Source organism: Aythya marila (assembly GCF_965140915.1).
Source record: "Aythya marila genome assembly, chromosome: 2".
In the NCBI taxonomy this organism is placed as follows: domain Eukaryota; kingdom Metazoa; phylum Chordata; class Aves; order Anseriformes; family Anatidae; genus Aythya; species Aythya marila.
In genome coordinates this window covers 42474246-42499471 of record NC_139043.1, presented here as the reverse complement: position 1 = coordinate 42499471, position 25226 = coordinate 42474246, and the positions used below count along the sequence as shown (strand labels likewise).

The following is a 25226-nucleotide window of genomic DNA, read 5'->3' as shown; positions in this document are numbered from 1 at the left end:
CTCCTCTGGAAATTGTCTGCAGTGACTTTCATTCCAGGAAATAATATAAATCTAGTATTAGAGCCGGACTTGGGAGTCACATGCACTTTAAAACCACAAATTTAATTGGGTTCTTGGATCAAAGAGTTATATCCAGGTTGCATTTGCCATTCTTTCAGCCTCCACTTGTCCTTTCCAAATCAGAATTGCTAATAGAAACTTTTACAAGTCTATAATAGTGAAAGCTCTCACGTATAGATAATGGGCTGGATTGTGTCTGGTTCTGTAAAGGTGTGCGAAGTGGGAAAGATCACAAAGAGCCCACAATACACTTTTTTTTTTTTTGCAGGGCCAGCCAGGATTCACAGCCTTCCAATTTATGGAGTGTAGGCCAGTGCTAGACTCTCAAAAGCACTTGAGGAAGGTTATGGCTTGTTACTCGTGTAGCAATCAACTTGCCTTGCACAATGGGATAAGGATGGGCAGGTTTCACCTTCTAAAGAGAGAGGCATTAATGGCCTGGGTTTTTTGTGAAGCAACTGAAAGCTTTCCTTCTGCTCAAGCCATAATGGTCTCCAGATCTTCCAAACTGTAGTAATCTCACCCTTACTTTCAAGAACCTCGAAAATTCTTATCTTTGAGTTTTGACCAAGCCAAGGATGCTCATGTTGGTTTTGAAGAGAAGGCAGATTGAAACTCAGTACTCATTACGTGCTGCTCTTGGAGAACGGTGCTCCTCAGCTCTGATTGCACCCTACAGAGCTCAAAACTACATCTCTTTGTGTGCGAAGAGGATGTTAAGCTAAGCCTAGCTATTCTCAGAGAGGAGCTAGAATGTGGAATTGGACTTGCAGTAGCAGCCTGACAGTAATAGTTTTAGAAAAAAACACATTAGTGACAGTAACATGTTTAAGCTCTGGGTCATATTAGTGACACTCCATAGTGCTGATAAAATCATAATGGCAAACTGTAGTTAGAAGACCAATACTTTATGTAGTAAATGTTCTTTCTCTGCTGTAGAATAGGCACTTAACTTTTATCACCTCGAGAAAAAATATAAAATAAAAGGAGAACAAACTGGGTACCCTCCTCAGCAAAATGGGGGTAGGGGACAAAATATCAGTGCCTGTACTTTCAACATCCTTCACCAACAAAGAATGTTTTCCAATCCGCTCAGGAAGTGCGCCCATTTATAAACATGAGTATCAAAGCCTTCTATTCTTTAACAAAAGATGTCTCCAATTAAAGCATTAAATCTTTCCTTAATCAAGGGAGCAAGAGAGGTTGAACATCTGAGCAGAATCATTTTGCTATTGAGATTTATCGTCATTTTTACTAGAACAGTGAGTAGTGGCATAAAATGGACGAGAGCTCCTTCAAGCAACACGCTGCATGGAGGACACACACACAATGGGAAGCTTGACTTTGTACACCCTGGGACACCAGCCCTTCTTACCTAGTACATGGGTACTCCTGACCTATTACAATTGCAAAGTTAGTATAAAACACTTTTGTGGCAATGCTTCGGGATAGTTCAATTTAACCTGCTTTAATTTACATCCACAATGAAATTAAACCATTCACAGTCAGCTACCAAATTTCAGCTGAGAGCCAGAACTTCCAGCAGTGCAGAGATAAGTCCTTGAAATGTGTTACCTTGCTCGCAACTGTGCAAACACGTCCTAAGAAAGTCCTCAACTGACAGAACTGACAACTGAAACAGCAATATGGATAAAGGATGCGTGCCAGGAAAAGACGGGAGAGTCAAACAGATGAAACAACTTGTCCCAGTTTGAACAGCACACTAACGGCAGAGCCCAGAATAATGGATTTCCTTTCAGGCCAATACTCTACCTTATGGACTTTGCTACTTCTAAAAATTCTGTCTTTGACAACAACTGGAAGTAGATACTAAGAGAAGAGAATAAGAACAGAGGAAACAGAGATACTATCCTCCAGCACACTCCTAGCCTTCACTAATTTGAGGGTCTGGCACATCACAGACAGCCTTTTGGAGGCCATTTCTCCAAGTTTAGCATCCTTTGAGTAATTTCATTGCACACACATCCCTTTCTCATTTTGAATCCAGGTGAACTCCTAGCATCCCTAATACCCTGTGGCAAAACCAGGCTTCCCCTTCACACCCACCCTCAAAAAAAGTGCTCAAACTCCCATCTGTTAAGAGTTAAATGCTAGTGCTCAACCAATGGAGCTATCCAAGCAGACCCACCTTCGAGGCTCCAAGTAGTCTTAAGATTTTACCTCCATTCACTTAGTCAAATGTTTTTTTTTTTTTTCAGCAATTACCACATTCTTCTGATTTTCAACCATCCCCGCTTTCCCCTTCCACCAAGTATTCACCCAGCACAATCGAAAGCGATGCTAACTAACATAAGCCACAAATGCAAAATGAGTAGGGAAGAAAGTTGTCTTTGCAAAAGGAATATTGCTTGGGGTAGGAAGCAAGCCATCCATCTCTGCACCTGTTGCCTCTCTGTGGCAGGACTCTAGGCGTATGAGAAAACAGACATCACATCCTTACAACAGGCAGAGATGAGTAACAGCATCGCATCTATGAAAGTCAGGTAGAGCCGTGAATTCATTGAGTGTTTGAAGGAAAACTTCATGTCATTTTTGGTAACCATGTGGTATTTCCATCACCAGAAATGACAATAACATGCAATTACCATCCAGGCTACCAGTTCGTCCCACAGTAACTTCGCAAACCACTTCTCTGACCAATATGCATCAAACATTCCTATGAGGGCAGGATTCCCAGATCGGTTTATCAGAACAGCTGTCTACACTAAGCTTTCATGCCGATGGTTACAAGAATGTGCCATGGCTAATCTGGATCTGGGTGGGATTAACTCCCTCCAGCTGCCGGTGCTGAGATTTCTGGCTCTGTTTAATTTGGCAAAGAACTGCACAGGAAGCTGGACAACTCAGTCACTATAGTGAAGCTTCTGACATTTTTGTCCCCACACCCTAGAGAACCCAAACACAACTCCTGCCAGAAATCAGCAAACTACTCAGTTTACCCAAAGAGGCGTGTAAACTCAGGTTGTAGTTCTGTTACCAATTTAAGCTGCCCACAGCGTGAGCCATCTGACAGGGGAGTCCTGCCCTCACTACGTCCCTTGGCTGGAGGTCCCCACTGCCTTTTGGGTGCCAGCGCCTGCTTGGCTTCCTGCTGAGCTGGATCCGGGAGCCCAGCAACAAAGAGAAGGAGGGAAAGGGAAAAATCAAACAACCACATTAGCTTTCAGCCTGACCTACTCCCTGATCCACCTGGTAGTCACACAAAAGCAAGTGTCTACACTGTGGAAGGAGCAGCTGCCAGCAAGGACAGAATCACCTCTAGCACTAGGACTGAATTAAATAATCATGAAATGTTAGCGTGGTAGGACTGTGCTGGTTTTCTACAGAGCTTGGTGGTGCCGCAGCGAAGGCGGGAAGTGGATCTGTTTGTCTGCAGTTCTGCGTAGATCATGATCCCAGCACGACTCTGGACAGCCACTTCTTAAGATGATTTAAATATCTATAAACATTGCCCATTCAAGATTAAACAAATTAGTTGGTCTGACAGGGCACATTTGCTAATTACTTCACCAATCTTTGGATAGTTTATCTAAGACATTAAGCCTGCCTCAGCTTTTTTAACAGAGAACATACTTCAGGAGCGGCGTGCCGTTCGGATGCAGGCCCAACACCATGGCAACAACTGCAAACTTCACAAGCTGTCATCCTCACCCCACCACCAAGAGAGAAGGCCTACCTGGCACCCCTCGTGCTCAGCCTCTGGACAAATGCAATGGTCTACGTGAAGATGAGACAAAAAGGAACCTTTTCTCCACAAGCCTTAGTTTTTCTAGATGAATGTTAGGTAAGATTATCAGGGGGGGATGGGAGGCTTGCACTGCCCACATCTGATCCGTGTTTAGGAAGTTTAGGTTGATGGGGATGCCTATCTGGTGCATATTTGCAGCCCATCAGTGCTATAAAGCACCTCCTGTGGGTCAATTGGTGCCACCCCAGCCCGAAGAAGGCTGTTGCGTGGAGATCTTAAGCTCTGCCTTCCTCCTAGATGGAAGCACAGACCCTCTGCACTGCACAACCCAGTAGAAGATCAAATCCAGGAATCAAACTTGGATATCTCACTCACAGGATCACTACGGCTGGCAGAAACATCGATTTTAATCAAAATCAAATAAAAAGTGAACTGGGAAACCTTCAGAGAGCTGCCAAGAGCAAAATACATACAGCTTTGCTTTAAAAAAACAACAACAACATCTCACAGCCACATCTGCACTAAAATCCATTTGTCATTGGTCACATTAGGCATCCCACTTGACTTACTCCATTGGCACACGGCTGCAACTTTTTTTTTTTTTTTTTTTTTTTTTTTTTTTTTTTTTTACAAACACAGTACCACCCAAGAGGATTCACTTAAATTTGTGCATCTCTGTGCTATGAAGACCAACTACACCTGCTCAGGCCTGCAGAGAGAAGGAATCTTGTCCTTTTTTCTACTGATTGATCCCTTCCCGTTACTAGGATTCTTGACCCAATGTCCTCACCAAAGAGTGATCACACCTATAGACATATATTTTCAAGCATTTACTGCCTCCAGCATGCTTCCATTTATGGCTTTGATTTCTTCAAGAATTCCTCACCAGGAAGCTTGGCAAAGGAGTACCTGAGACATGCCAATTTTTTTCCCCACACACACCCCCTCCAAACTGTCCACAATGGGTCATATATGATGTCTGTTAACTAAAGCCTTTTGAGAATCAAGGTAACCCATAAAATACTGTAGACTTTGCTGTAAGTAGACTTAAGAATAAACACAGGTTTAAGAGTGTTTAGATGACAAAGAACCACAATGCCCATATTTAAATACTACAACATACTTTTTTAGGCCTGCCAATAGCACATTTTTCTCTGTTATCCCTTCCTTTTCATCTAAAGCATCCTTCTGTACATAGAACAGTTTTCCAGCTCCTTTGCAGTTAATGGATTCCACTAGGCAAAAATAACTGAAAAAGTACAAGAAAGTATGAAAAGAACCACAAGATGATGTAGTGGCAACCCAGACTCACCTTTAAAACTGGTCTTTTCATTTTAGGTAACGAGTTTCATCCTTGTTATAGAAACAGGGACAATTACGTTCGCCTATCTTTAAGGAGGGTGGCTGAAAATCATTAGCAACACCTGCATCTGCAAATCATTTTGTAATGCTCTGAATGAAAGATGATAATAAATTGCACTGACATTTATGGAACATTTGCAATTTCATCATTCAAGACACAGGGATTCTAGAGGAGAAGCATGATAGAAAATCTTATATGATAGGAAATAATATGGGTAGTTTGCATTTATATAGCTCCCACCACCTGAGAATATTAAAAAAAAAGACATCAACTGCAAATTTGAACATTTTTCATGAGATTCTACCGGCTTCTTACTGATCTCAGATCAGAAAAGGAAAACACCAAATAGTGACTTTTGCTTCAGTTCATACAGCAGGGTAAGAGACAGGAGAAATCATTCAGGAATTCCTCACTCTGCTCACCCCGGGACTTCTTAAACGCTGAAGTGCCAACACCAGAAAAATTCTCTAAAAAATAATGAGGTAGCACAGAAATATTTATCAGCCTTGCAATCTGGGGTAGGACTTAGCATTTTAGCAATATACTCTGAACACAGAGATAAAGTAAGTTACATAGCACATACGTAATTTATTCCTAAAGCAAGTTCTACTGTAACTTAATTGACATACAAATACAATTTTTCTTCTACTCAATGCTAAAAGGAAAACTCTATTCTGTTTCCTAATGAACTACAGTTTAAGTTTCCTTTGTTTGAGCTCTCCAAGAATGGAATTGTTACCAGTTTATTTCTTAATTTTTTCTTTCAACCATACTTGTTGCAGGAATTTTGGGGAGTACAAAAAGCATAAATTGAAAAACTTCCTAAAACCATTTGGACTTAATTGTTTTCAACACAACAGTTTATATTTCAGCATTACCACATTGTCTAGCCCCCGCCTAATTCTCCCCAAGACTCAGAACATTGTTAGCTGGGGAGAAAAGAAGAATCCAGGTGGCTTATGAATAATTACCGCTTTTTACAGTACTTCTCTATACACATTTCTACTAACACACTGTTCTAAATTTAATGAGATTCGAAATACTCTGAACATAAAGAGAAGTATTTACACTGAGCAGCATTTTCTGACTTGGCTGATTTACTGTCGGTAGAAAGAACTCATTAGCTGTCAGGCCAGTTGTTGAAAAGACCATAATGCCAATGCATGAAGTTGACATAATGAAAATAAAGGAAAGAATCTGGGCCAAATTCAGAAGCAATCTGTAAGGTAATGTAATTTATACCCACTTATGCTTGCTCAGATTCCCTTAGAACTTGTTCTACCCAATCTATTGATGTATGAGGGGCTCTAAATTGATGCAATTTATATGCCAAAGAGTCAGAAAAGCTATAAGGCCCCAAAGTCGAGGGCACTTAAAGTCATGCTTCCCAACATATTGTTCTCTTAGTTAATCCGTCTTGAATCCTCCCTCCTTTTACCTGTTCAGCCTGTGATTAATGCCATTGGGAACCCTTGAGATGCAGTGGGCCAAGCAAGAGGCATGGTATAGGTAAAGTGATCATGACTCCAAGGAAATCAAAGGTGATGTAACACAGAAGCTAGGATGCCAGGTGTCTGTCTGTCTCTCTCTCACACACACAAAATCTACTCTCCCCATCACTTAGATTCAATTTGGGATTTGGCTCTGCATGTCCTCCATTACCACCAGCAATTGAATTTGTTACTCAAACAATGCAAGCAGCCGCAGCTCAGAGACCCTCATTTTAAGGCCAGTCAGGATATTATGATGATGCAGTTTGACCTTCTGCATAACAGAAGCCATTGAATATCACACGGTAACTCCTAGATTGAATGCAGTAAGTTGAGGCTAAATGAGAAAGACACCCAATGTGTCTTTACACAATTTAAAAACTCCAAGTGATACGGGAGCCTACTGCATCCCTCAGCAATCTGTTCCAGCGGTAAATTACAATTACTTTCCAAAACATGCACCATGTTGCAACTTGAATATTACCGGCTCCAAGTTTCAGCCACTGGCTATTTCGTTGTTCTGCCAGGCAGGATAACTTACTTTCTGTATTTCTTATAGAGGGCACATCAGATTGCCTTTCAGCCTTCAGTTTAGTGTCTCACATTTTCTAGATACAAAATCACAGAGATGTCAAGAGAACACAAACATTGTAACCAACATAGTTTTAGAATGAGTTGAGCTTGCACTGAAAAATATTTATATTCACTATCCCGATAAAAGCCTTTTCATTTGCGAGAGGAAACAGGACAGCTGGAATCTGGTGACCACAGCTTCCTCCTTTAGTTTCTGAACACTCCAGGATACTATCAGTTAAAGTGTTTACTTCAGTCTCTCCACTGGGCTATCTGACTGTACCAGGAAGAAGGGAAAGAAAGCCAGGGTTGTGAGCAGCTTTACTGTTAAGCCACTGTTCTTCAATCCCTTCCAAAGGTCTCTGAACAAAAGCTCTTCCACTCTGAGTACACACTCCATCACGGGGAAAAATGTTAGGTGCATCCCAAGAATTCTGATTTTGTCGCTACCTGTTAATATACAGGGGTATGTGGTCAGCATTAGCACTGGTGGCAGTGATAGACAGTCATATTTTCTGGTTTCCTGGTGAACTACAAAATACTGTGTAATAAAAAATCCTCATGCCTCAAGGGAAATCTCATTTCAAATTCCCTTACAACTTGAGGAATTGAAGAAACACTTCAGAAACACACAAAGGGATGCTTCGGAGCAGCGCTCCGGTTTCTACTGACCAGTAAATGGGGTTACCCAGAACGGAATGTTTTTAATGTGTTTGTTTGTTTTTCTTGTTTCTAAGCCATACAAGAATATTCATCAGACAGTACAATATGCCACTGTTGTTTCCGATTTCAGAGGTCGGCACACAAATCTGTTCTGCACAGGAACCCTTTATACGTGCTGCCTGTCCCCAGCAGAGAGATGTTCATGGTTTACACCCTAACTGAACAAAACTAGCCTGATTTCTCTTTTGGGCAGAAATTTAACGACTTGATGGGATGCTGGCTCCCAGTAAAGCCAATGTTCCTCTGTTCCCTGTCCACGGGTGCATAAGACAGAGCCGCAAGGAAGTTCACTGCAGTCAACCACAAAGAGCAGCCAGAGTCCAACACCAGCTCAGTGCTTCCTATCAGTTAATGCCTTTCATCCCATGGCCTCCTTCACCTCTAGACTTGGCCTCCGTCTGTATTTACTCCTTCCCAGAATAAAGTCCTTGCTTCACCCACCCACTTGGTAACTGTCATTCAGCCAGTCGGACTGTGACTCATCCACTTGAAAACCCTGCTGACTCACAGTCCTCAAAAAAGAAACTTGCAAAGGGAAGGTACGGAGACGCGGGCAGGCAATTCAAGCCAGGGAGGAATTCATCTAAGTTGACCCAGTATCTCTACTAGTGAGAGACAAGAAGGAGTCGTTTGCAAATCGTTATCATTTTAAAACCTAATTAGCTCACAGTTATTTATAACTGAGGTATACTTCAATGGCCTGAATTCCAAAAATATCATGTACCCAGTAGCACCCACCAATCGTAACGGGTACTAAACTGTAAAAAGTAAGGTACGACTACACAGCTAGTTCTTGAAACAAGAACATATGACTTGACTTCTTGAACCTGCTGGTAGAAACTGACTTAAACATGTGATAATACATGTTTAACACCTTTGAAGATTATGTGAAGTTAAAACAGCAGCTGTAGGAGGGAAAAAAAAAAAGGATATTGTAAAAAGAATAGGTAAAGACATTTCAGATGGAGCTGTCACCACTACACTGACTGTGCTCCTTCGCCTCCATATATTCTGTTCAGAACAAAGTGTCTTTATGGGGTAAGGGCAACAGGTACTCCTTGAAATATATTATAAAAAAAAAAAAAAAAAAAAAAGAACTAAAGAAAATATTGTCTCCTCTCTCTTTCCACACACAAACTGGATAAGATACCTGAAGAAGTAGCAGAACCTCTTTGGAGGGCGAAGGCTTCTGTAGCTTCCTCAGCCATGCCTCTCTCCATGAGGTAGGAACTCTTTGTCTCTCATCAGGACACATAAACCACTGGCTGGGAAGTGTCTGGTAGAGATACTGTAAATACACTTGATTTCACCTCGGAGGAAAGGAGGATGGTCTGGATGACTTCTTGAGGTTTCTTCTTACACTGCATCCCTTCTAGAAATATATTGGCAGTCCATCAAGGAAATAAATAAATAAAAACCTCACTGTAAGATTATCTTCCCTACTCTCCCCTTTTCTACAGAAATCTAGCAAAATTCTTCCTTCTCCACAAATTGCCCACTAAATGCACAAACTAGTTCAAATCCTTGCCTTAATTATTCAGTGGTTTACCTAGAATTCTCTCTGGATATCACCAGCACTGGTCAAGTTCCCAGCAAAATCTATATTCACTGGGACACTACTGGGATGCACTCTAAGCATTGGCAGCAGGAAATGCTTACACCTGGAGCTCACAGCCATGTGAGATTGAGAAACCAACAGTAAATAGAGGACTACAGGACTGTTTATCTTCCAAAATAACCCCGGGAGTCAACGCTACAACTTGAGTTTCTTCAAAAATTTCTTACTGCTCACATCCAAGAGAGACACCTACGCATATAAACTAAGTATAAACTAATCAAGGTATTTCTCTGACAGACTGGAAAGAAAGAGAAAACAATGATGTTATTTTTATTTCTCTTTGAAATTATTTGGGAAAAGCTAAGTACTTTATTTAAACAGGCAGATTACATAGCTGGATAGATAGATTAGCCACACAAGATTAATACTGAAATGGTTCAGAATTGAATATCCAAACCAGTTAGTAAATCTCCTCACTGTAATCGTGCTACTTTTAAGAATTTATTCCTATCTACTAATTTAAACATTTACTTGAATCATTTTAAAAGATAAAATACTGCATCTAACAGTTCTCATGAGCTGATACAGAACTGGTATCCATCACCTGTAAAAATGTAAATACAATTTGAACGCTTTTCAAACAATCTAGATAACACTGAACAAAAAAGAAAACCTCTGTAACATCAGATGTTTGATAGCTTGTCCTTTATCTGCTTGATGTGACATTTAGGAAAACACATTTTAAGAAGTCGGTGATGTATTCGAACTGTAACAATGGTGTTTCTCGTGCCATGAACCTCAGTAAAATCATGGAATGACAGACTTTTAATAATGTCCCCCGAAACAATAATTTAAAAGACTATTTTACAAGCATAATGCAAAATTAAATAAAACTAGCACCCAAAAGATTTTTTCACTCCATAGAGAAAGATGTGGTACAGCCTGCAGAGTTCACGGGGGACTTCAGAGTTGCTATCAATCTTTATACAGAAAGCATTCAGATACAGCAGTGATGGGCAGCAGTATAAAACCCTGAGAGAGAGAAAAATAGATAAAATGCCCTCAGGAACAAGTTTCTTTCCAGGAAAGCTTACTAAACCAAGGCTTAAATTGAAACAGTATTATTTTTCTATGTAGCGGCAGTTTTTCATCTCTTAACTCTCTATTGTTTGTAATACACTCGCAAAATGAAATTTCTTTCCTAAAGGCCAAATTCTGCCAGTCCTCTTCCTGCTGAATAATTCCTCGTTGCGTATGCAGTGCTGCAGCAGCTGCTCACAGGGTACCGGTCCTGCCACGAGCACGCCAGGACAGGGCCCAAAGGGAGCAAGTGCACCCTCCCAGTTATCAGTCTCCCCACATTAGGGCACTGTTTGGCCCAATAAATCACTTCTACTACCAACAGTGAAAAGTAACAGTAATACACCTAAACAAATCAGGCACTGTTTTTTCCTCCCCAAAAGGAAAGACATCTGCTTTGGATATTCCCCATCATTAATGTTGTAAGCAAGCAAGAGATAGAGCAGCACTCAGCAGCAAAACAAAAACTCAGGATTTCAAAGCACGTCTAATTAAAAATAGCGAAAGATCATCAGTTGAATGTAAACTACAAATAACTCAGCCTCTACCTCAAGAACTGTAGCCTACAGAATAAAGAAGCACTAGCACACTCACTCACCAGCTGTTCAGAAGACCTGATTCCCTTTGCTTCCTCTGCAAAGGATGTTCACACTGAGATACAGCTAAAGGCTTAAAGAGGGAAAAAGGGAAAGCCTGATCCATCACATTAAACAGGGGACAATTGGGTGGCTGGGTGAAGAGCTACAAAACATCAGAGCGGTGCAAGGTGCAAGGGGATGCTCCTCCGGGCTCCTGGGATAGAGCACCCTCTTGCATTTCCAGGCTGCCCTCTCTGAGGCTTTCCAGCCAAGTCAAGACACCTCCTGCCTTTCTGTCTCTGCAAACACTTCCTATCCCACCAACCACGCTGCCATGACTAGAGGTCTGGAAATAACTCCAGAAATTGCACCTCCCGTGGCCATTAGAAATGGAGAAGAGCTGAAACAGTGCTCACTGCTTTCTCTTCAATTTCTCAGCCCTATCTGAATGGCAGGGGAAGCAAAAGAATGCGTAGAAAAAATGAGTGGGCATCAGCTATTTGGCAGCACCCTGCTCATTTCTTCCTGCATAGGCAAAACCAGCAGTCTAAGATGCGTGCATTGGGAGCCCTGGTGAGGCTGGCAGATACATCACAAGCTTTTTAGAAAATAGAGACAAACAAAAGAATGCAGAAGGCTTTGACTTTTGAACCTTTTAGATATATCTGGGTTAGATTTACAAATTTCTCCTTTTAATCTAGAAAGGCATCTCAAGAGAGATAAAAAAGGGCACACCTATGAACAAATATTGAAAATTTAGATCCTTTTAAACTAATATACCCCTAGAAATACTAAATTCCTGCCACTCAAACTGTGAGAATTGGTACCAGACCAAAGAAGTATTTTTAAAAATGCATGTTTCAAAAATAAATCCCACTTAACTACTAGAGAAGCTTCTGTCACATCTTCCCTCATCTAAGGAAATAATCATGTATTTTCTGGCAGCCCTAGCATCCCAAATACTACATGATTTTTAGAAGTAAAAAAGCTGTATGGGAAGAAACGATGTCCATCCCTGTTATTTTAACTAAGTTGCCAAAGACAAACAATAAAGATAATTAAATCACTAACATTATCCTGGTAACAGTACAAAGCGTTACCTGTAGAAGATGGAAGTATTTGCTTTTGAAAATACATTATCTCAGTGCTGTTTCCCCTAAGAAAAATACAGTAAAAGTGAGAGAAGATTTCCCTGTCAGCTTGTAACTGCTATAAAAAAAAAAAAAAAAAAAAAAAAAAGTAACATTTAAGCCCTAAGGAGCTCCTGGTCTTTAAAACTGCGAAGTACATGCAGTTCTAGTTGAAACTAATAGGAGCTGCAGGTGACCAGCACTTCTGACTCGGAGGCCCCATGCACTGTACGGAGCACCATCCCTTTGAAATTTCAGGCTAACATTTATCAGCAGCCAATTTGCTGAAGTGTAAACCCTTTCCCCCCCAGTATTTACTTTTTAAAAGCACCAAAGAGCGGTGGGAGATGCAGCTCCCCTGCAACGCCGCAGCTCCAGGGAAACAGGAGGTGAGCATGAGAAAACAGCTGCTGTGAGCCTGACCGAACGCGAGCCCCCAGCCATCGTACATCACGATATTTCCAGAGCTCTCGGCCGTTGGGAACAGGCTTGCTGTCTCACTGACCTCAGCCGCTTTGCTCTTCTGTCCAGCTCCATTTTGTCCCCTGTGAAGCCAGCCAGCAAGAGCGGTGCAGGCTGTATTTTTGAAATGCTAGCATACAGACACCGGGACCTCCAGAGAACCGCGCTGCTGTTTCCCTCACCCTGCTGCCAACACCTGAAATCTGCCAGACAGCAGAGCATGGCAGGCTGGCCACCGAACAGCAGCGATGGAAGGATCAAAGACCCGAGGAAGCCTGGGGAAGAGGCATAAAGGCAGTTTTGAACTAAAGGTGTGTGATCGCAACCCTGAGCATTAGGAAAGAAAATGAAAGAAGTAGCAGAGTATGAACTGGGAAGGCAGAGTGACTCATTCCCAAGGTGATGGAGTAGCATACAGCAGGCAGGTAAACCCTAGACACTGGTGACCACCTAACACTTGGTCCTGGCTTTGCTCCGCACCACAGCCTCCTACCAGGCTCTTCACTTCCCTCTGCTTCTGCTCCTACTCGCCTTTGCGAGCCCAGCTTATTTACATTGCTCATAAACTCCTGCAGGCAAAGACTAGCTCTTCCCCTGGTTTTGTATGCAGCTCAGCTCAGTACAACTGCACAGTCGGAGGTAGCCTGCAAACAATAAAACACCATCAAAAAATAAAGAGGGGAAGAGCACGACTAGCTTAGGAAACACCACCGAAATATCTGTTCTATAAAAAACATGTGATGGTCAAACGGCAGGACAAGCACTATGACATACACACAAGCACTCGCTGAAGGGCAAAAGGAAAACCAAAAGGGACCTCCAGAAGGATGAGAAAACAAAACAGGAAAAAAAAATCCATAAAACAAAGGAAACAGTGAAGAGGCAAATTTGGAAACAAAAAAAAAAAGAAAAAAAGAAGGATCACAGAAGAAAATCACTACTACTGCTGGCTTTCCTTCCATTCACTTCACACTAACAATACTCACACCTCATACCTCAGCCTCTTCAAGGTCTGTCCTTGTCACCTAAGCATCAGATTGCCTCTTTACCACTGAGACTGGTTAAAAAGAAGGCACGAACTTACCTGACAATCTCTTCTGAGAGCAAATGAGAATGGGAAGGAGGGGGAAGGAAATAAAATTCACATCTCTCTACCCCAGAATAGCTGACTGGCACAGAAAGGAAGTCACCCACCAAAGATTAAGAAGTAACGAACAACTAATAATTTATTCCCTTACTGAAGAACAGGAGAGATGAAGCGTAAATACAGTCTACTTCACAGGCTGTTGTTGGAGCATGGCAGTCATACTTCATCCCTCCACACAGATTGTAAAATCACAATCTACATCTTTGTGGCCATTGGCACAGCTCCTTGTTCTGCTTTAAAAACACCAATAATCCACCCTTGTTTATAGCATTTTCACATAATTATTGACAAACAAAGCCCTTGGGACACAAGAAGTTACCAGCATCAGGAATGTCATCCACTTCTCTCCCACCCACAACATACCTTTAAGTCAAACATGCCATATATATGTAAAAGATATAAATATATACCTTTTTTTTTTTATACACAACTACTTCCAACACACCAGGGAGGGAAGCACATACAACAGCGTTACAAGCCAAAATAGGGAGGGAGGAAGGAGAGTAATGACAACAGAGAATCTAAAATAAGTCCTGGCAAGCCCCACAAGGCCGGGCACGAGGAAACCAAAGCCAGTTGGCTCTGATGACTCTGCATCCATCAACTACTCTTTAGCTAACACCTATCAGTAAATAACTTCTTTGCCATTCCCTTGCTGATTAAGAGGGTGCTGTAGATTGCAGTAGTTATCCTAAAGGACTGGAACCCAGACCAGTCCTTACAAGTTGTGACAACTGTTTGCAATATCCTTCCCATCGGTGTCTGACAGGAGGCTCCGCCGAGGATAGAGTCTTGGGGCTGTGCGTGGGCACCATTTGAAAGTTTCCCTCCGCTATGCAGCAGGATGAAGCAGTCCTTGGCATCCTTGTCCAGATGTCTGCTACATTTTTTAATGTCTTCTTGAAGAATCTGGGCCAAGCACGGCTTGAGTCTCTGCAGTGGTGCAGGCTGGGCCCTGGTCTGCCCCTCATGCTACTGGCTACACACCACAAACATCCTCTTCACCTGGGCACCCCAGCAGGATGCCAGACAACCTTTCCCATGCTGAAACAGCAGAGAGCTTCTCTCCTCTCCCCCAAGGAAGCAAGTCCTTCAGCACTACCCCAGTTTTCCTCCTACCTAGCAGGAGGGCGCAGGTGTGCTGGAGATCCAGCCCGCCTGGCACGGCCGCTCACTTCAGGTAAGTGGTTTTGAAAAAGTGCTCTGTAATGCTCGATGCCCCATCTGGGAGTCATATTGGGTCTGATTTCAAGTGTTTTGAGCACTCCATCTGTCAGAGCTGTGGGCACTCAGCACTTCTGGATAACCAGAGATTAACATGTCACTTCTGCAAATGTTTTTCCTGTTTTCCCAGCTTTGCCTCCACTATTACACCGCTCACGCACAATATTTGCTCATAACACAGCAACAGCATTCATCTCCTCCGGATTCTGCCTGAAAAGAGGGGACATCGGATACTAAATAGGTCTACCCTAAAACTCTTGGTAATCTGGTATAGGCTCCTGGAAGTTGAGGCCATTATTTGCATGCAGCCATTACGTGAGCAAATAAGGTGTTTAAGGCACCTCTCAGAACGGGCTGTGAAGATTAGTTAATGTTTATACAACTCTCGGAAAATTGAAATGACTGCTACACACTGAGTATTACCACCACCAGGGATCCATTTAAGTAAAAGCAGCACAGAGAGCAAAGGAAACAAAACTTATTTCTTCTGTCCAGCACAATTATTGCCAGACTTATGCATGCTAAAAACACCCAATAACCCATCTAACGCACTAAATTAATGTTTATGCTATTAAGTTTAGACAATCTTATGCTGAAAGCTTTTCAAACTACAGGAAATTACACGTTGCGCAGGGACAACTGTATACAATTACAGTGATTTTGTAAAATGGCAGAGATATAAAGCAGAAGCGGACCGGCCAGCGAGGCTGCTAAATCACACAGATAACAAGTGCGTCCTGACGGGGCAGCAGCCTGGAGCTTTCTCTGGGGTGTTTGAGCAGCCAGGAGCTACAGCAGCAATCCCAAAACTCAGGAAGACACCACACACCCTTAGTCATGAGGCAGCAGCAGGCAGGTAGGATCAGCAGGTACCACTCCTGCTGCCACCCTGGAGTCACCGTGCATCGCCCAGACCCGTTATTAGCCCACCCTGAACCACCAGCTGGCACCCCCCTGCAAAAGCACCACTGGAAAGAACACTTTTACTGGGGTTACTTGGATCAACCCCCGTGTTTCTTCAGGAGGCAAAAGCCTCAAAGGGATACTAAGCACACCAACACAAAATCCTGCAAGGAGAGTGCTCTCCCAGGCAGAAAGCTCTCAGCTGCTTTGCTAAAGGCCACGGCAATATGTCTACTTTATGCTCGTTTTCACAAAGGATTGTTTAACAGTACTTAGCGCAGCCCTACCTCGACACAGCAAACGCTGTCTTAAAACAGCCTAGGTGAAGCTTTCAGCTTACCAAGTCAGCCTGAATGCTTTGTCAAACATCTGAAGGACTGCAGCGCTTCCGACTTTTCTCTGATGTCTTTCAGGTACAGAGTGGTATTAAAGCTAGTTTTCACGAATGCAAAACCAGGCAGAGACTTGGAAGTGCTACCTGTCCTATTCTTTACCTTACTCATTGTCTTGTTCACAGCTCATCTCGTCGCCAGTCTCCCTCTCACTGAACAATTTCAGAAGTGTCGTTTGCACATGAAGCAAGTATATATTATACAGTTCAATTACACGTGGGAGATTATTGGTTTGTGTGTATCAGCTAAGCAGAACGTCAACAGCTGTGTAGACACATCTCAGCCGATACGAAAAGTAGTCTTGTCGGCAGTTTTGATCTTAAAGTAAATACACTGAAAAACTTAGCTCTAATTAGGCTTAAAGGCAGATATGATTTTCTGGAACGAACACGAAACGAATGCTGCCGATAGCACTGTCTTTGCAGAATATCTTGTTTGCTGTTTCTTAAGTAGACAGGGCTTTCGAGATAAAATATTCTGACTCACAAGTGATGCGTCCCTGCTGTTTGTGTGTTGACAAAAACCTGAATTTTGTATTTTAAGCGGCGTGCTATGCTTCATTAATATGAAATCATCGTCCTGAATCGCAGACGTATTAGCTGAGCTCCAAGTGACCTAATTCATTTTTAATATTTCATAGTTGGTTAAAAGCTGAAACAAGAGATCTCTAACGCAGCTCTGACACCCTCACCATGAATCAAAAGATGTAGGGAAAAGGTCATGTGCTTACCAACTGGCACCCAACCAAATTCATCACTATAAAATGAGAGAACAGAAATGAAGACTGCATTTCCCATTATGCTTCTCCCTTCGTAAGAGCATCCATCAACTTGCACGTTACCAACGAGTGGAATTTATTTATATGCGTGTCCCCAAATAAAAGGTCAGAGATGCGAGAGAGATGAAATAAGGACCAGAGCCTTTGTCTAACCAAGAAGTAGTTCCTTCCCTTTAAAGCAAACTCGGCAGCAACAGCCTTTGAAGACCAAAAGGAGAAACAATTCCCAACCACATAAAGAAACTAACAAGTCCCTTATATGGCTAAGAATTGCAATGCCATTTTTTTTTTCCACAGCCGGAAAAATTAGAACAAGAGGGAAAAATAGAGCAAACTTTAAAAAGGCAGTTCTCCGAGCACCAGGGAATTCATGCAGGCACATCGTTCCAGCTTTAAGAACTGCCAGATACTTTCTTCTTGAAAGAGAAGGAGGACATTACACCAGGTGAGTCCCTGAAATCTGTGTTTTAACTCTCCTGCTGTAACTATGGATACCCAGCTTTCAAACCCTTTCGTGATGTGGCAGAACACCAGGCTCCCTTGTCTGCTCCTCTTGTGAAACACCTCCATCTGAAGTCCCCTAATCTCCCTCTACCTGGCAGGTCACCGATGCACCACCTCAAGGTTTTTCCAGCTCCCTGCATCCAAAGAAGCCGCCCGCCCTCTCTGCTCTTGCTCCCCTATCTTCAATCCACCTCTTCCCCTTCAGAAACCCTGAGCCAGAGGTTCCCAGCTTCTCACCCAGGACAGCAACTCGATCACATTGTGTTTTGTTTCAGATAACCAGAGCACTTCTCGCGAGTTAAGCGGGATGCACAGCCCAGCCGGCCCCGCCGCCGCTGTGGAAAAGTTGGGCTCCCGTGCAGCAGCAGCATCGGGACTGAACTTGGAACAGCTCGGCCTGGCCAGCCTCTAAATATAGCGAGGGGAGGAAGGGCTGTGAAAGGGCGTGGGGAAGGGAGTGGGCCCGGAGCCAGGCGAGCAGCCGGTGAAATAAGGCAGCACCACGTTGGCCTGTCCCACTCTTCTCTCCCGCACCCTGCGGTGAAACGGAGTGGTTAAGCACAGCTCAAGGATTTAATCTGTTAATGCAAACTCACAAAATAAGAACAAACTACTATTTGATTTATACGCTCTGTGTGTGTGTACAAATCTGTTCGACAACTTCTCTTCTTGGATAGCTTCGAATCGCATAGGAGTGACATCACTTCCACTACATGACAGCCTATAAATCACCATCTACCACATGGCACCATCCATAAAAACGTGTCAGGGAGACACCAACAAGGAACAAAATATCAGAGAGCTTTACATCATCAACATGCAGTCGTATGCGTCTTCTGGCTTCTGCTATGATCTATACAGATCAGGTGGTTTATTTCATTCATTTGCATCTGAATGAAGTCAATACAATTAGCAGAGGAACCCTTATAGAAAATCTGTCCAAACAATTTAATCTGCATAAATTTACCAGAAATTAAACCTTTTTTTTTAAAAAAAAAAAAAAAAAAGAAAAAAAAAAAAAGAAAAAAGATAAATTGTTATGTGTAATACTGAAATTGATTTGACAGAGAATACATTGGCAGGGACTTCATTCCCATCACTGTTACAAGAAAATGAGATACAAACAAGCAAGACAAGAAAAAATGGAAAAAAAGGTTCTTCCATCCAAAAGTATGAAAAAAATCTCTCTTTCTCACTTGACAGTGTCAGGCCTAAAAAAAAAAAAAAAAAATACTCTCAGCTAATAAAAACTTCTAGGAGAAGAGATTAGCGTTTGCTGTAAACCAACATAATCAAAAAGACAGTGTGGCTAAGGAATCCAACAGGAGCCTTCAATTTAGGACTAGAGATATGGCAAGTAACCTTTGCTTCACTTCTCCATTTAGAAACCCTGTGTTGTCAGGAAATACCTACAGAGAAAACTGTTTCAAGTTTCAAGGAAGCTACACAGTATTTTTATCTTAATAACTACACAAATAAAAGCAAAATCCCTGCTCTGTCCTTTACTTCTTGAGGATTAACCATGCTTACTCTCTCACAGAAATTGCTAATCTTCATTACAGGCACCAGGCTCTATGCAAGACATCTCATATGACTCAATTAGACTTCCACTACATATAAATCATATCTCAACTGTGGCAGAGAGAGACACAGACAGAAAGACGGAGAATAAGCAGGACAAAAAAAAAAAAAAAGATGCTGTAAAAGTATAAATCAGAATAAAAGGCATTAAATAAGAGATGTAGCCTCCGAAAGCCCAAAATGCTGTTAAAACATCCCATGAGGTATGTCCTCACCCATTTGTACAATTTAGAATGTTTTTGACAATTCTCATTTATTTAAAAAAAAAAATAAAATAATAATGTATGTTGTTCATCTGTCCTCGTTTTGCCCTGGAGAACAGTATGTGCTTTGTGGGCCTGATTCTGTGTTACTGAAGACAACTGAAGCTCTTTCATTGATTTTTCAAGGGAAGCAGAACAGATCCCTGTTGCTATAATTTCTATTCAATAATATTATTGTTAATCAGCTATATAAAATATTGGTATGTCATTCCGCATGAGTACACGCAACTCTCAGGCTGAACTCAGCACAGTGAGAGTAGCTCTCCATGTAAAAATGTTTACTTCTAAACTTCCTTCCAACACTCAGCATTGCCCACAGGAGTGGGAAAGAAATTGCGAAACACCACTATGCAAACACTCACAACATACGCTGTGACAATATTTGAGTAAATCACTGTTCTCGGTCTCCCTTCTCTGCCCATCTGCAGTCTTTGGTATGGAACAACTATATCATAAAAGCTCTTATTCACACATGCTTTTGATATTACACTATTTAATCACATACAGCTGTAGCTGATGAGACTGTTACAAAACACAATTTTAATGCAGCACTGGAAGCAAGTTCTGGAGACACATCAACCATTTTTCTCTACATAAAATTCTAACATTAAAAGACTTTTCTTCAAGAAAAAAAAAAAAAGAAACAAAATAATAAAAACAGCCCACTCTTCTTTTTTTTTAAAAAAAAAAAAAAAAAAAAATCTGCTTCTCTTCCTGGACACTCCGGAACGGGCTTGTTTGCAAGTGAACTCAAAGTCCCTGCCCAGAGTATAGATAGTGACAAACCCACTTCCCCCACACCAGAAAAAATAATAATTAAAAAACCCTGCTTGAAATTATACGCAGAGAGAACGCTATCCAGGCTACTTACAGCAAGACCTGAAATGAACTCAGACATCCTGCTTGGAACAAGTCTTTCCTTATCTACTTTTTAATTCATGGAAATATACGAACTAACACTCTGATCATTTTTTACAAAGATACTTGCATTAAAGTACAAACATACCATCGTGATAACTTTGAAAGCCCACAATACGTTAAAAACCAAATCAGTAATTCAGAAGGTTGCCTTGTATCAGCGATTACAATTTATAACTATTAACACACAGCATTTGCCACAGTAACACCTCGGTAGCCTAATCTGCCAAATGCTTGCAACTTCCATCTTTCCTTAAGGAATTAATAGATATGCTTCCAAAATAATTCCCCACAGCATACAGTAAAATATGAATGTTTAAAAGACTAAAAATTTGACCTTTCCTTTCCCACTTTTATCTTTTTTTTTTTTTTTTGAATTTAGCAAACTTACATTGAGACAGCACTTGAAAGGGACATCAACTAAGCAATTCAATGTTGTTTCAATATGTATCATGGTGTCCCTTACAGCAACAAGCGTGTATTTATTCAGGCACATAAGGATAGACAGCAAGCAGTAATGGAAAATGACCGAGTTCATATATTTTTGAGTTTTTCAGAGGACCATTGCTTTTACCTTTCTTACTGTTTAAAGCAAGCGGCAAAAATACTAGAGGTAGATGTTAATGTTACTGCCAAAATTACAACCGGGCTCACATGTTTTTAAATGCCATTTAAACAAATTTCTTGCAACTTTAAGGCAGCTCTCTGAGGCATTTAAAACACGCCGCCACATACTGAATCAAACGAGGGCTCAGTGAGAACAAACTTCATTCCTCGAAATGCACTTCTCTATTTGCAAGTGTTTGCCTTCACTTTTGGCACTATCACATGGGCTCCAGCTAGACTTTTGAGCTCTGGCGGCAGTCCAAGCTGCAGATGGTTGGAAATGCAGCCTGAAATCAGTGTGTGGTTGATGAATTACTCCTTACACCTGACCCCGGCTTCACACCAGGCACCAGGCACAGTCTGAGCACCACCAGCCAGAGAAGCCCTGTCAGGCATCTCCGTAGCTGGAACGCTTCCTTCGAGGCCTTCTGCAGGGCCAGATGGCCAAAAGCAGGGAATGCGGTAAACTCGCTAAACAGAAACGTGAGTGACAAGAGAGCGTGGGGTGGGTAGGTACAAGGTGAAGAGAGGCGAGAGCTCCGCGCCGATTCCAAAAATACGCTTTCTAAAAGCGGCTGGTGGCACGAGAAGGGAGGCGTGCTGGTGGCGTGCAGCTGAAAGAGGTCCCTGATTCCTTCCTGCCAGAGAATGCCCTAAAAAAGGAAAAGAGGAAGCGAAACAAAACAAAGGGCTTCATCCAAATGCACACACCCAAACACGCACCCATAGAGAGACTTTTTGCAGTTTAAACACTTCTGGGTACACCTGTTTGAGTTTCCCCGTTGTTGTCTCCTCAGGTGGGGCAAGTATCTGTCGCTTCACAGCCACGTTCATTAAGGTCCTCTTGCCTGGGGGCTGGTCCACATGTTTCTCACATCCAGAGAGACAGGATTTTACTCACATAAGCATTGGGAAATTGCACTTCTGGCTTTTGCATGCATTCATGTGTGCATCGGGCACAGAGGGATTAAGGCGCACTGCAGGTACAGCCAGCGCTGCCTCCCTGCTTGGGGTATTTCGGCCTCCTCGCTGGGGAGCAGGGTCAAAACCCTGAGAGTCAAACCACCAAACCCAAGCCGTGACTAACAAATAAGAAACATCCAGAGAATGCATGAAAGCAAACTGCACGGAAACAGCTGCTAAACTGGCTTATTTTTACCCCAAATGCAGGTACAGAGATCACAAAACAAAATTCCTGTCTGCAGGTAACTGTGATACCTTCTCCTTCCCACCGGAACGATTCAGGTTTTTTCTGCATACAGCTACTGAGCAAACTTACCCCATCTCTAGGTCTGATCGTAAGTTGCAGGGAACAGAGATAAAGCAGAACATCTACTAAATTAAAGCGACTCTTTCAAATATACTCAGATAGTTTAGGTTAAATCTTTTTTCTTTTCAAATCATTAAACGGAATTTAATGGTGCTTGGTTTTGTTTTTCCATTGTGCAAAAGGGGAACGAGACAAGAATTTGCTTTGGCAAGCAAGAAACTAAAGAAATAAATGCAGACCTCAATGTGAAATTTCGTCTCATTATCATTTTATACATGACAATTTACAATATACTGCTGTAAACCAGTTGCTTGAGTAGTTACGCCATCAGCAAGGAGACAGGGAAATTTATTTAACAGCGCAAAATAAAAAACTGCTGTAACTTCTCATCAGATAGGTTCAGATAGGTTCAAGAGCACAAGACTACCCTTGATTCACAAGAGTAACAAAAAAATGTTTGTTTTGAAGTAAACTCCTAGCACTCTAAGAATGAGACTCTAGGCAGATCCTGGGAGCAGAGAAGTTCACACACTTCACTTCCAAATTGCAGTTGTCAGACAGTGTCATGCCAAAACAAGAAAAATAAGGTCGCGTCTTTCCTCAAACTCAATGCTTGTCCTTAAGAGACATATTGAATTCCTTGCAATTGTCTCTTAAAAACTGACTGACCTTCCCCCCTGATTATTCTCAGTTTTGGATGACATTGGGTTTATCTAAACCTGCAATTAAAGTTCTAGCTTCAGTGGTGGCATCTGATAATTAAGGAGCACAAGTAAATTGAATAATAGGAGTGCGTGCTTCACATTGCACAAAAGGCCACAAAACACTTTGAAAACTTAAATCAATCAGCCAAACATATGGAATCCATTTTTTCCTATTTATAATCCTATTACCCATATAGCTATTCGTTTACACCATTTCTGCCTAACTACGTGCCAGCTAAGTCAGAAGATACGAACGCAGATTGGAGACTTAGCTCTTACGCAGCTTCGTGCTCCCCCAAGAGAAGGACGTGATGCAGAGTGAGGCAGTGCTTCCCTGAGAACAACCGAGACAACTTCATGAAACACGCAAAGCAAAAAGCAGCACTTCACCCAGATGCGGTGGGGTACACCCATTTCAAAACTTCACCCATTTAACATGCAGCCACTCGGCATTTCACAAGCTGTAGACAAATGCCATAAGAAAGCCTACAATTTCTTTCTTAATTACAAATGAATGCAACCCCCCCCCCCCCCACCACCCTCAGCATGCATGTCTATGAACATAAAAACACATTCTTTCCTAAGAGCTGAATCCTACAACGTTCTGCACAAAGGACAGTTTTGAGAAATTAGAAAAAAAACGATGAAGTTCACAGTACAGTCAGAGTCATGCAGGGGTTGATTAACATGAGTTGCTCCAACAGGCATGATAAAAGATACAGCTCTCCACCACAATGTTATTTGATTACCAGAATATTAGCTTTAGACACACAATGGATCTAACTGCTTTAAAATGTCCCAGAAGCTGATGGCTAGCTTTAAGGTAACAAAATCCAGATGCTGCCTGTCTGCACTACTCTAAACTCTTAAAGTCTATAGAAGTGAAAAAACTCATATGCATGTCTCTGTATGCATGCGTGTATGTGTTTATTATTTAGGTTTTATCCATGCACTTAACTGTGGAGCGAGGGAGAAAAGAAAAATTAACGTCATATAAACTGTACCACCGATTTGCAATGTTACCTGTCCTTGCAGCAATAGCGCATGTGTGCACAGACAGGTGCACATGACTTTTCACCGGGTTGATAATTTTATATACCAGCTATAAAAGCGCATTTAATTTAGCTTTTCCTTACCGTGGCTTTTTTTTTAACCTAATGCTTTAAAAAAAATATCGTTACTATTTTAAGCTCAAATGCAAGGTTAATTTCCTTAAAAAGCTTATTTATAAAGTTTAAAAAAAAAAAAAAAAAAAAAAGGAAAAAGTAGAAGAAAGAGAGACTGGCAAAATGTAAGCTACGTGAGTAAAAGGCATGGAATGTCCAATATTTCTCCTCCAATACTCGAGGCTATTGTTCTTTCAAAAAAACACCATCAATTGTTTCATGTCCTTGGCTTGCCAGGTTTTGAGGAATAGCATCAGTCTGCGTCCCCCAATCCCCCAAACAGTTAAAGCTATAGGCAATATTGCAGTCAGGGCTAGTGACGGGCTGCTGCTGCAACAGCAACAATACACACTAAATGGTCACAAAGGTAAAACGCAATTTGGATCGACCTTGAAAGGAAGAGGAAAAAAAGCAATACAAATCCCTACAAAATATAAAATTTAAAAAATCTTAAATTTTATACAAAAAGCCTGCACAATAGGCTGAAAGAAAGAGCCCAGCGAACAAATGAGAGGTAACCCTGTTAGGAATTACAAGGCTATAATCACATTGAGTGGTTCTGGTGTCGTCGCAACTCACCCCAGCCTGATTCTCAGTTTTGACAATTAGTTAATTTATATCATGCAGCAGTCTGGCTATAAACGTTAACGGGAAAGTAATTTTATTAACGGGGAAATATAACTTAGCCTTTCAGAGCCGTGACCAGACCAACGTGTTTCAAACCAAAAGTCTGCACGAGCCAGCCTCCCCAGGGCACCCCACACGCGCAGACACACACGTCAAACGTCCCATGTGTTAAATTCGCCACAGAAGCACAACGTGTGTCCGTGTACGCAGGGGTACATGCATGCGTGTGCACCCTGGCTATATTTTTTTTCCTCAGAAAGATGCTACTTTATTGACTGAAACTGTTAATCCATGTCTGTGAGGTTACACTCCAGAGCAGGATTTTTTTTATTATTATTTTTTTCTATACCGTGTCCTAACAGGGTTTGCAAACTTTCGTTTTAGGGTTTTCTTTTGTTACTGTCCCTTAGTTACAAA

At 41.8% G+C, this 25226-nt stretch overlaps 1 protein-coding gene across 8 annotated transcripts in view; it reads right to left on the bottom strand.

The window, feature by feature from the left end:
* RBMS3 (RNA binding motif single stranded interacting protein 3) overlaps positions 1 to 25226 on the bottom strand; it is a gene marked incomplete at its 3' end in the record, with an annotated part of 697589 nt that overhangs the window by 413882 nt on the left and 258481 nt on the right. The gene's annotated exons all lie outside the window — the stretch shown is intronic.